This window comes from Salvia miltiorrhiza, chromosome 1 (assembly GCF_028751815.1).
Source record: "Salvia miltiorrhiza cultivar Shanhuang (shh) chromosome 1, IMPLAD_Smil_shh, whole genome shotgun sequence".
Lineage (NCBI taxonomy): Eukaryota > Viridiplantae > Streptophyta > Magnoliopsida > Lamiales > Lamiaceae > Salvia > Salvia miltiorrhiza.
In genome coordinates this window covers 879,568-892,835 of record NC_080387.1, presented here as the reverse complement: position 1 = coordinate 892,835, position 13,268 = coordinate 879,568, and the positions used below count along the sequence as shown (strand labels likewise).

At 34.4% G+C, this 13,268-nt stretch overlaps 1 pseudogene; it reads right to left on the bottom strand.

Moving 5' to 3' along the window:
* Window positions 1–8,187: 8,187 nt before the first annotated feature.
* Window positions 8,188–8,646, bottom strand: LOC131006442 (60S ribosomal protein L27a-3-like; annotated as a pseudogene).
* Window positions 8,647–13,268: the final 4,622 nt, after the last annotated feature.

The window sequence follows — 13,268 nt, the reverse complement described above, 5'->3', positions numbered from 1 at the left end:
CAGAGCAATATCAGGAAGCAGAAGCTTTAAATATCATTTCTTCAAAATTAGGAAATGAGTGGATTCTTGATTCAGGATGCTCTTTTCATATGTGTCCAACTAAATCTTGGTTTCATGTTTTGCAGGAAGAAGATCAAGGATCTGTCATTCTTGGCAATGATGAAGTATGTCCAGTTAAAGGAATAGGATCAATTAAGCTGAAACTCCATGATGGAACAATCAGACTGTTGACTGATGTGAGGTACATTCCATCCCTTAAAAGAAACTTGATCTCTCTTGGCTTACTGCAAACTAAAGGATATGAGTTTAAATCTTCTAAAGAGAGTCTGCATGTTCTTAAAGGGTCCAAGTTAATCATGAAGGGAGTTAAAAAGCATAGCCTATATCATCTCATGGCATGTACAATTACTGGTGAAACTGAGAATGTCTCTAAATCTGACATTATGTTATGGCATGATAGGCTTGGTCATGTTAGTGAAAAGGGTTTAATAGAATTAAAGAAACAATGAATCTTGTCTGTACAACATGATGAAAAATTAAATGATTGTGAAGCATGCATATTAAGTAAAAGCAAGAAATTAGTATATCCTGTAGGAAAGCATACTTCTACTTATCCTTTACAGTATGTTCACTGTGATCTATGGGGTCCCTCAAAAACCACCATTGTAGGTGGAGGAAGTTATTTTATGTCTTTAGTAGATGACTACTCTAGAAAGGTATGGGTTTATGTTATTAAAAATAAAACAGATGCCTTTGATAAGTTTGTTGAGTGGTGCAGTGAAGTTGAAAATGAAAAAGGTTCTAAGCTTAAATGTTTAAGAACTGATAATGGATTGGAGTTCATAAATGAAAGATTCCAAGAATTCTGCAAAGCTAAAGGCATAAAAAGGCACAGATCAGTTCCTGGGAATCCTCAACAAAATGGGGTAGTAGAGAGAATGAACAGGACCCTACTTGAAAGAGTGAGGAGTATGCTGTCCAGTTCAGGAATGCATGCTAGGTTCTGGGGAGAAGCAGTCTCTACTGCTGCTTATCTCATAAACAGGTGTCCTTCCTCAGCTATTGAATTTAAAACTCTTGAGGAAATGTGGAGAGGAAGACCAGCAGACTACTCAAATTTAAGGAGGTTTGGGTGTCTAGCCTATATGCATGTCAGACAAGATAAGTTGGAGCCTCGGGCTCTCAAATGTGTTATGATTGGATATCCATCTGGAGTGAAGGGATATAAACTGTGGTGCATTGAACCAGGCAAAGGAAAAGCTTTGGTCAGTAGAGATGTTGTCTTTAAAGAAGATGTTATGCCATTCAAAGGGGGAACTTCTGATACAGTTTTTGAGGTGGAGGATTCAAAGTCTGATGAAGGTTTCAAGAGTCCACCTGAACAGGTGGAAATGAAGCTAGAAGCTGATACAAATCAGGAAGCAGAGATATCAGAAAATGATGAAGAAAGCTTGGATCAATATCAGCTTGCTAGAGATAGAGTCAGAAGGAGTATCAAACCCCCTGCGAGGTTTGCTCAAGCTGAGCAGATATCTTTTGCACTCACAGTGGCTGAAAAGATTACCTATCAAGAGCCTAAGAACTACAAGGAAGCAGTAACTTGTAAAGAATCCAAGTTTTGGATTGAAGCTATGAATGAAGAATATCAGTCACTCATCAAGAACAAGACATGGAAGCTTGTTCCAAAGCCTAAGTCTCAGAGGTCTGTAGGCTGCAAGTGGGTGTTTAAGAGAAAGATTGAGGTCACTAATGGAGTTGAAACAGTAAGGTATAAGGCCAGATTAGTAGCAAAGGGCTTTACTCAGAGGGAAGGAGTGGATTTCAATGAGATCTTCTCACCTGTTGTCAAGCACAGTTCAATAAGGTTGATACTAGCCTTAACAACTCAATTTGACTTGGAGTTACATCAGTTGGATGTAAAGACAGCCTTTCTTAATGGAGAACTGATAGAAACTATCTACATGGATCAACCAGAAGGTTTTGAAGTTGAAGGAAAGGAAGCTCAAGTCTGTTTATTGCAGAGATCTCTATATGGTCTCAAGCAGAGTCCTAGACAGTGGAATAAAAGGTTTGATGATTTCATGTACAATATTGGATTCAGAAGATCTCTGCATGACAGGTTTGTTTACTTGAAAGAGTCAAAGTTGGGAGGTTTTGTGTATCTACTGCTTTATGTGGATGACATGCTAATTGCTAGCAAGTCATTGAAGGAAATATGTGAAGTTAAGAGAGCTCTTAACTCTGAATTTGACATGAAAGACTTGGGTGAAGCTAGGAGAATCTTGGGCATGGATATTAAGAGAAACAGAAGCAAGAATGAGCTGATACTCATACAAACTGATTATATCAGTAAAGTGCTTAAGAAGTTCAGGATGCATGAAGCTAAAGCTATTGGAGTTCCACTTCCACAGCACATCAAACTGGAGGATAAACAAAGGCCTAAAAGTGAAAGAGAAAAGGTGGAGATGGAAAAAATACCATACTCAAATCTAGTAGAAAGCATTATGTATTCAATGGTCTGCACTAGACCAGATTTAGCTCATTCAATAAGTGTGGCAAGCAGATTTATGGCAAATCCTGGAGCTGCTCACTGGGAAGCACTGAAGTACATACTGAGGTATCTTAAAGGTACTCTAGATGTTAGGATCATGTTTAAACAATGTGATCTTAGTAAGGAAGAAGCTATGTGTGGGTTTGTGGATTCATATTATGCTGCAAGCATTGACACCAGGAAGTCTCAAACGGGGTATGTATTTACTCTATTCAAATCTGCAGTCAGCTGGAAATCAATGCTTCAGTCTGTTGTTGCTCTATCAACAACTGAGGCAGAATACATGGCTGTTACTGAGGCTGTGAAAGAGGGCATTTGGCTTAAAGGGATGATACAAGAGTTAGGGATCTCTCAGAGTTCAGTAAGTATTTTCTGTGATAGTCAAAGTGCCATTCATCTTGTGAAGCATCAAGTTTTCCATGAACGCTCGAAGCATATAGATGTTAGGATGCATTTTGTTAGAGATGTTGTGGAGAAAGGAGATGTGAAGGTTGTGAAGGTAAGTACTGAGCATAATGCAGCAGATATGCTTACTAAGGCTCTGCCTAAGTGCAAGTTCAAGTATTGCCTTGATCTAATTCAAGTATGCTCTCAAGCTGAGAGCAATCTATCTCAGTAAAGTAGTTGTGTTGGTTGATGATCAACGATGAAGTCACTTGCTCATTCAAGGTGGAGAATTGTTAAGGAGTGAATGACAATTGCCTTATGTGAAGGGGTCAGTTTGCAAATAAGGAAAGTTGAAGGACTTGAGTGCAGCTGTCTTTCCAGAGTTAGTTTGTAACAAACTAACAGAATCTCGACTGCAGCGGGAGGTTTTCTTCATGAGTTTATGAGCTGATCTCTTTATCTTTTGGCGTGTATAAATACTCTTTGGAAACCTTGTAGTTAGGGTTAGAAGTTTGTGTGATTAGTTACTGAAAAGAGTGATAGAGATTTGAATGCAGTAGTCTTGAATATAGGCTTGAGAGCTGCGATTCTCTTCTTTTTCGTTGTTGTAATCTTGTAGCTTCTTGCTCTGGTTTCTAGTGAATTTCTGGTTGATCGTCCGTGGATGTAGGCATTGCTGCCGAACCACGCAAATCTTGAGTTCTTTACTTTCAGTTTTGTGTTTTGGTTTCTTCTCTACAAACGTGTGAGTTTGAGTGTTGGAACTTGAGAGTTCTTGAGCTTGTTTCAGCTCTTGTTTGTTTGCTGCGTGGTTTCTTGATCTGGAAACGACAATTTTGTTCAATCGTGAGTAAGAATAAAAGGGGCAATGGAGTTCATAGATGAAACCTTAGCTTGATGAACTTGGCAGATGTTAGGAAACCGGTTTGGTGCTGTGTGAATCGAGAATCGAACTGTACAAAATTCCCGATTTTGATTCTCTTTAATATATATGAAATGAACTTGGAATGAAATGGAGAAATCTCAAAGTTGAGAAGAATTTACCTATGGTTGTTGCGGTTCACTTCAGGGACGAAGAAGTTGAGAAGAAGAAATTACTAAAATGAATTCGGCTGATTTGTTGAAGAAGGAGAGATGACTGGCTTCTTAAAGGAGTACAAAAGGTATCAGAAACGTGGATGCACCCTCTCCACACTTCCTTAATCACCATGATATTTTGCTAATTGTAATTAGCAAAATATCTAGAGAATTAGTAATTTGTTTGGGTTCAATGAATTTGGGCTCAATGGGTTTGATTTGTGGGCTGAGTGGGCTTCATCTTCTATCCTTAATGTATATGGAATATTTCACATACTCATATTTAAATTAATATGCAATGCACAAGAATTTAAATAGCTTGAATTTTTCACAGAAACTTTTGTAAATTATTTCTGTTGGAATTAAAATAAATTCTTTTTCTCAATCCGACGTGAATCATCTTAAATCTAAGTTCAAAATTATTCTAAACTTATCTCGAGGAAACGGGGTATTACAAGGATTCTAACTCGGACGAGAATGTCTATTCATGCATTACATTGATTTATTTGTAGAAATTATTGACTTATTCGCGCATGTTGGCACGTATTTTCAATTCTCAATACATTTATCAACGAAACGTCTCTCTCTCTCTCTCTCTCTCTCTCTCTCTCTCTCTCTCTCTCTCTCAAGTTCTTAGATAGTATGTAGTACCAAATTTGGAGAACCAATTATATTCATGTGGCACACTAAAAATGTTACTTGTGACAGAGCCTTTTAGTACCAAAAATGTAGAGGAGTAAAATAAAAATAGCAATTTCAAGCAAAAAAAGTACAGATATATCATTAAATTCACGCGGATTCCAAACTTATGCATATTTTTGTTTAACTATATGAACATTTGTGATTGTGTATATGTATATTTGTTTTAACTATATCCAAAATCAAGGCGACGACCGATGAGCAGCGGCCACCACACGACGAAGGAGGTTCATACTAGCACCACCATTGGTAATGTTTCAATTCTTTAACCTAGACAACATTTTCAAATAATCGACAAGATTTTCATCTCCTATTCCAAAGCTCTATCTTTCATCCTCTTTCAGTGCTACTAATTTGGAAATAAATATGTCAGACGATGGTAATATGATTCAGAAAATGTCGTGTCAACCGACGAGCGAGCGCGCTAGACTTAACGAGGACTACTCGTTCTAAAGAAGGGAGATTGATGAAGATGCATAAGTCTTTTGTAGCATTTTTCAGATTGAATATTGCATTTAGTGAATTGAAAGTTGCTTTTTTTTGTTGAGTATTATCTATTTGGGTTTCATTTGAATTTGCTGGAATTTGCAGTTGCTTAAAAGAATTTAAAAATAAATTTTGATTATTATAGAAAACTTGTGTGGTTGATTGTTGCATTGTATGTTACGCGCAGTTGCATAGAACATAAATAAAAAAATATTTGTAATTTGTGATTGCACAAAATATTTTTTATTGTTGTAGTAGTTGCACATAGAGTTAAAAATATTTTTTTCTTCGAACAATTGTATGAATGATTGTTGCATTTTATTATTTATAGTTGCACACAAGGAAACTGTAAAATATTGGTATTTGTTGTTGCACAATTTAATTTTTGTTATTGCACGAATGATGTTTTCATGCATGTGATGCATCCATAATATGCATAGTTGCACAGAACATAAATGAAAAAATTATGTGGTTGATTGTTGTATTGTATGTTATGCATAGTTGCACATTCGCATAACATAAATGGAAAATATTTGTAATTTGTAATTGCACGGAATATTTTTATTGTTGCACGAAAGTGATTAGAACTCCTCCCTATGATTACTTTGATGCATAAAAAATTGTGTTTGCATATTTCTAACATGTTCGTTGCATAGATTCTAATTGCATAGAAAAAATTATAAATGCATAGATTCTAATTGCATAGTAAAAATTGTAAATGCATAGATTACTGATGCATAAAACGACTGGTGTATTTGGATTTTGGTTATTTCTGATGTGTTTTTGATCATTTTAAAACACGCCTCATTAGTAGGGATTAGTTAGATAGAGCCGTTTTTTCTCTTTTAAATAATTAAAATGTTACTTAAGTAATTTACAATATTATGAATTAATTAAAGGGCCATTATTAGTAGTGATTTTTATGTTACATGTTCCGTCTATGCATTTACAATTTTTTCTATGCAATTAGAATCTGAGCAACGAACATGTTAGAAATATGCAAACACAAATTTATTTTAGATATAAACTTCAAGCACTAAAATTCATACTTGAACTAAAATGATAAAAAACACATCAGAAAGAAACAAAATCCAAATACACCAGTTGTTCTATGCACCAAAGTAATATATGCATTTACAATTTTACTAGGCAATTAGAATCTATGCATTTACAATTTTTTCTATGCAATTAGAATATGTGCAACAAACATGTTAGAAATATGCAAACACAAAATTTTATGCACCAAAGTAATCATAAGGAGGAGTTTTAATCACTTCCGTGCAACAATAAAATATTCCGTGCAATTACAAATTACAAATATTTCTTATTTATGTTCTGTGCAACTACGTATAACGTACAATGCAACAATCAACCACACAATTTTTTCATAATAATCCAAATTTATTTTTTAATTCTTTTAAGCAACTAATACAAACTATGGTGAATGTAGAGAAATGGTAAATGCAAATGAAAATTATGGTGCTCACGGTTAATTAATAAATATTAATTTACTAGTTTAGCCTTTCATCATGTTTAATGCCTATTTATATGGAAAACGTGTTTAGCATTAATTTAAAATCCCAGCCTTTGATTTTATTGAAATTAATGGTCAAGATTAGGTTCCTAGTTCTTATCTTAAGAAGGGTTTCTATATTAACCCAACCCTATATATATATATATATATATATATATATATATATATATATATATATATAGGGAGAGGTTCAGGAAAGAACCATAAATAAAAGAAGACCGGAGAACCATTTTCAGCCATTCGATCATCAAGATCTACGGTGGATGCATCATCTTGTTGGATGAATGCAGATCCTGGGTTCGAATCCTGAAGGGAGCATTTTTTTTATTTTTTTTGAGTGCATTAATTTTAACAGCGGATGCATTAATTTTTACAGTGAATGCATTAGATTTGATGGTTCTCCCGTTCTCACAAATAATGTAGTTCTCTCTAGAACCACACCCTATATATATATATATATAAGAAGTGAATTTTAAAAAAAAGTTAATTGTGGTGAATGGAAAAGACGCTCTATAAATTAGAAAAAAGTAGTGGTAATGGATTTATGTGACTCTATTAGTGATAATATGTGTAAATATAAAAAATTTAAAGGATAATATTATTTCTAAGAAAATAATAGGAGACGAATGAAAATGAAATATTAGAATCTAGAAAGTGAATTCGTGGACTAAGTGAGTATAATAAATGACAGGGAAACTGTCACTATATTCATCACATCAGTTCGTGTGACATGTAAACGAAAAATGTGATATAACTATGAATCATCTTTTAATTTAATTAGGAGTCGTTTTTAAGCTTATTACTGTTAGTATTAGGTCTAAATGAAAGTCAAAGTGGCCTGCATAATTGAAATCACGTTGGCAATAATCTTATTGGAATCGGGTGGCGTGCAAGTTTGAGGCAAGAATGACTGCCCCTTCATGGAAACAGCAACCAACTCACAATATTTTATGTCTTTAAATTCAAATGCTGCAAATAAATAAATGGGAATAAAATCGACAAAGAACAGATTACTCCTCCAATCAGCAGATTTTGTTGAACAAGTCAATATTATATGGTGGGTGTTCGGTCAAATATACTAATCAGAGGCCCATTTATTGGAAATTCAAAAAGGTCAGTATGAATAATTGAAAATAGTGGATTTACTAGCGTTGACACTTTATCAGAAATGATCATTGCTAGTTTTAGAAGAAATCTACCGAATTAGCAAACAGCAAACTTTATAGCTAGTGCTTTAATCCTGGTCAAAATATGTTAAAAGGATTAGTCGGTAACAAACTTTTGAAATAAAATAATAAAAACACTTGTGGGCATACTATTAAAAAAAAAAAAAAAACACTTGTGGGCATGCTATTAAACAAGTTCAATAGTAGGATAGTTAATGTCTAAAATTAAAAAATTTATTCAATAATCTCAGCTTTTGTTTTTTGACAAAAAATCTTTATATTCAAAATCACTTAGAAAAATCATCGGTCACGAATGCATAAAAATTAAAAGCAAACCCTAAGCAGTGAGCACGATGGCGCCGGCCGCCAACTTCCTTGATCTTTTTCTCCGTATTCTTCAACACCAGTTTGACCTTCAAGACAACCGACTTACCCTCCGACAGTGAGCCCTTCCCCAAGACCTTGAAGTAGCTGAACTGCGTGACGTCCATGAGCGGTGCGTTGTCCTTGGTTGCTTTGTCCTTGACCTCCTGCTGCACCAGCGACCAGAGGCGGTCGATGTTGACGGTCGGACAGTGGAACTTGTTGCGGAGTTTGTGGAAGCATCGCACACCGACCTTGCCGAAGTAGGGTGTTGTCGAAGAGGTTGCAGTGGTCGTGCATGCCTCCGGCATTTCCGTGATACAACCATGTCCCGCGCTCACCTAACCGCGCTTCTTGCGGTTCTTCTTCAATCCGATCGTCATCTTCTCCAGCGGGGTAGGGAAGCCAAAGGTGAAAAAACTACACCGCTCGCGGACGGGATTGAACCCAAGACCTCTCACAAGTGAGAGTTTTTTGGATACCTCAGTTTTTGCCACTTGAGTTAGGCCTCATTGGCAGCTATCTAGTGAGTAGTCCATTGAGTTTCAACGAGAAAGTAAGTCATAAAATTATATTTATAAGTATAAATTTACAAAATAAATTGATATTTATTTTAATGTAATAGTATTTGATACTTTATTAGAAAAAGTTTAGAAGACAAATAAAGTTGTATATAGAAAAATAAATCAAAGAGCATATTTCTTTGAATTCTTTTTAACTTATATGTTTAAAGAGCTTATTTATATACTTGTACCCAATGCAAGCTCGATTGAAAAATGATTTTAACAATGTGTTATTGTCTCAAACTTATACTCTAATATTTGCTAAATATTTGAATCTATTTAAATTTATAAACAAAAGTTATAATAACTGGTCATGTTATGTGTCTAAATAAAAACGTGAACCTTAAGCATCATTAATAATAAATAGTACTCTCTTCGTCCATGAAAAATGGGGTACATTTTCTGGGCACATATTTTAATAAAAAAGGTGATTAATGGAGAAATTGTATGAAATGAGTGGTTGAGATTGAATAAAAGGTGATTTTTTTTTGTGTTAATAGGCAAAAGTGCCCTATTCCTTATTCATAATTTGAAAAATGCCCACCCTTATCATGCAAAGCTATCCATGCCCTAAATTACTAAATGACCCTTAAGTGGGTCAACATCAAATGTAATCATTTCGGTCTTCTTACACAATCTTACACATTTTTTAGTTTCAATGCATTTTTTTACAATAATGACCGAAATGATTACATTGAGTGCATGCAATAATTTTTTTTACACTGTATATATATATATAGTGTTCATATCTTTAAATTGTAAATATATCGACCGGACACTAATTAACACTTAAACAATATATTAAATTAAATTCAGCAAAATAGTAAAAATTAATATAAAGATACAAATAGATAGAATAAAAACTTTTATGTCGATATAGCATCGATCCGACCGGTGAAATGGTCAGATAAATGTATCCGACCGGGTACATTTCAGGTACACAATGACCCGGCCGGACACATTTTTCCGTTAGAATTACCGGCCAGATAGATATTATTTAGGCACTAAATATTTTATTTTATTCAATTTCATAAAAAAAAAAAAAAAAAGTCAAGAAGCTAATAATATATATCCATGCGTATCTATCTTAAATTTTTTATTTTTTTTCCTTTTAATATCTTAATTTCAATACATATATTCTTTGAAATTATTTGTATATATATATATATATATATATATATATATTGTGTTATTCTTGAATGTTGATATATAGTATATAACACTATATATATCGTGTTAATTAATCCATATCTTTAAATTTAAAATATATATAGTGTTAATAGCCAAAAGTGTTAAATTTTGCCTCATATATATATATATATATATATATATATATATATATATATATATAGGGTGTGGTTCTAGAGAGAACTACATTATTTATGAGAACGGGAGAACCATCAAATCTAATGCATCCACTGTAAAAATTAATGCATTCGCTGCTAAAATTAATGCACTAAAAAAATAAAAATAAAATGCTCCCTTCAGGATTCGAACCCAGGATCTGCATTCATCCAACAAGATGATGCATCCACCGTAGATCTTGATGATCGAATGGCTGAAAATGGTTCTCCGGTCTTCTTTTATTTATGGTTCTTTCTTGAACCTCTCCCTATATATATATATATATATATATATATATATATATATATATATATATATATATATATATATATATAACCACACTTATCGTGAGAACATAAGAACCATTAAAATCAATGCATCTGCTATATAAATTAATGCATTCGCTATTAAATTTAATGCATCCGAAAATAATAAAAATTTTGCTCCCTTCAGGATTCGAACTCAGGATCTGCATTCATCCACCAAGATGATGCATCCACCGTAGATCTTGATGATCGAATGGCTTAAAATGGTTCTCCGTTCTAATTTTATTTAGTGGTTCTTATTTGAACCTCTCCCTATATATATATACTCAAAATCCGTCCCAAATAAATGCATGCTTGTTACCCAAAAAAATCATGCATGTTACCAAGTGAATTATGCAAGAACCGATACATAAAGGACAAAAAAATCTTACTAAAAAATTGATTCTCTTTTGATAGACATAAAGCCGATTGTATCGGCTTCAATCACTTTATTTTCATCCATATATCTATCTCTATTGAACACTATATTTACCTTCCTTCACTAGGGTTTTTTACTCACCACACATATCGGCTTCTTCACTTTTTTTTACCCACCGAGAGAGTTCAAAATATTGAAGCACGTCGGACTCATCCATGGCATCTTCTTCACAGGTTTTTATTTTTAATTTTCATGAAATTCAATAGAATAGAATAATTTATGCTAAAACACGATCGGTCCGGCCGGTGAAGTGGCCGGATAAATCGATCCGGCCGAGTACATTATTTAAAAGAAACATACGGCCGGATTGATTTTTCCGGGAACTTCACCAGCCGGACCGATCGTTTTTTAGCATAAAATATTTCATTTTAATTAGTTGTATGTTTATATTAATTATTAGTAATTTACTGAATTTAATTTAATTATATTTGTTTAAGTAATCATTATTGAATTATTATTGCGAGTTTTGCTGGGTATTACATTGCATTGTTTATGTGGGTTTTGTACAATTTAATAAAATAAAGTATTTTATGCCTATTTTGCAACTATCCGGCCGGCACTATGCCCGGAATAATGCGTCCGGCCGGAACAGTTTCAATCTGAAATGTACCCGGCCGGATACATTTTACCGGACATTTCATCGGCCGGATAGTTTCTCTTTAGGCATAAAATACTTTATTAAATATATCTGTATGCTTACGTTAATTATTACTATTTTACTGAATTTAATTTAATTATAATTGTTTAATTATTAATTATTGAAACTGTTATTGCTTGGTATTAATTAAATTGCAGTTTTTTAATATATTACTGAATTTAATTAAATTGCTTGGTATTAATTGCAGTTTAATGTTTTACTGAATTTTTACTGAATTTAATATTAAATTGCTGAATTACTCGAATTTTACTGAATTTAATATTAAATTGCTGAATTTTGCTGAATTTAATTGCAGTTTAATATTACTGAATTTTACTGAATTTTACTGAATTTTAATATTTTAATATTACTGAATTTTAATATTACAGAATTTTACTGAATTTTAATATTACTCGAATTACTATTTTAATATTTTACTGAATTTTACTATTTTACTCGAATTTTACTATTTTACTGAATTACTGAATTTTAATATTTTACTGAATTTAATTGCAGTTTAATATTACTGAATTTTACTGAATTTAATATTAAATTACAGTTTAATTAAATTGGTTGGTATTAATTAAATTGCAGTTATTTAATTATGCCTATTTGTATTATTTTTTAATATTTTACTGAATTTAATATGGTTTTCATTTTGTAAATGAATAGGCGAATGTCCCATATCTTCGTTGCGACACTATAGACCAGACGGAGGTTGCTATCAGCACCTACTATAGGGATTCACATTTTCCGGAGCTGGTTGAAACTTTAAATGTGGTCGGTGAACAGTGCAATTCAGATTTATTGGGAAGATTTAGAGCATCATGTTTTGGGCATTTCACTGATTGGAGGCCCGGCCCGAAGAGCAATAAAGCATTACACCAGATTGTATCGAGGCAGATCGTGTCAGAAGACGATGAGATGTGCTTCTTTCTGTGCGGAGCACGAGTCAGATTTTCCCCTGCGGACTACGCATTAGTGACTGGGCTCAGTTTCGGGGGATCGAGGTTCGATGCGACATTACAGCACGACTGCAGTCGCGTGGAGGCATACCGACGATTCAGCGGTGGGCGAACCATGACCATACAGTCGCTCATCAAACGCGTGTGCGATTTGGATCGTCGAGTGGATGATGAGGATGGGAGCCTGTACCTTCGTGATGTCCTCGTGTGTGTGGCTCACACCCTTGTTCTTGGGTTGGATGCGCGGGTACAGCCGTGGCTTTGGGTGTTGGTGGATGATCTGGATGCATTTGATAGATTCCCCTAGGGCGCATATTCATATAAGATGTTATGCCATTATATGACAGAGATAGGAACCAGCGAGAAGTATCACTTCTATGGTCCTTCGTGGGCTTTATATGTCTGGGCATTGGAGCGCGTCCCGGGCTTCGGACAGATGGTGGCAGCATCTAGCGGTGATCCGACAGCGCACCCTCGATGTTTGAGATGGACTTTTAGGGGTAAGCCTCGGCTTCACGGTCTGCGCGATCTATTTGAGGGACAGGTAATCAGTTATTTCAGATTTAGTGTTTCACCGTTACTGGTTTTAATTATGTTCTAATATATTATCTTTGTTGCTTTCTAGGGTGGTGTCCTGCCCCTGGAGCCCGATGGTGACGATCTGTCGAGTCACTACTTCATAACAGCGCTGACACCGGGCGAACTCTCGGTGAGCTTCAGGCCCCCCGACAACCCATTATCTCGGGGTGTCC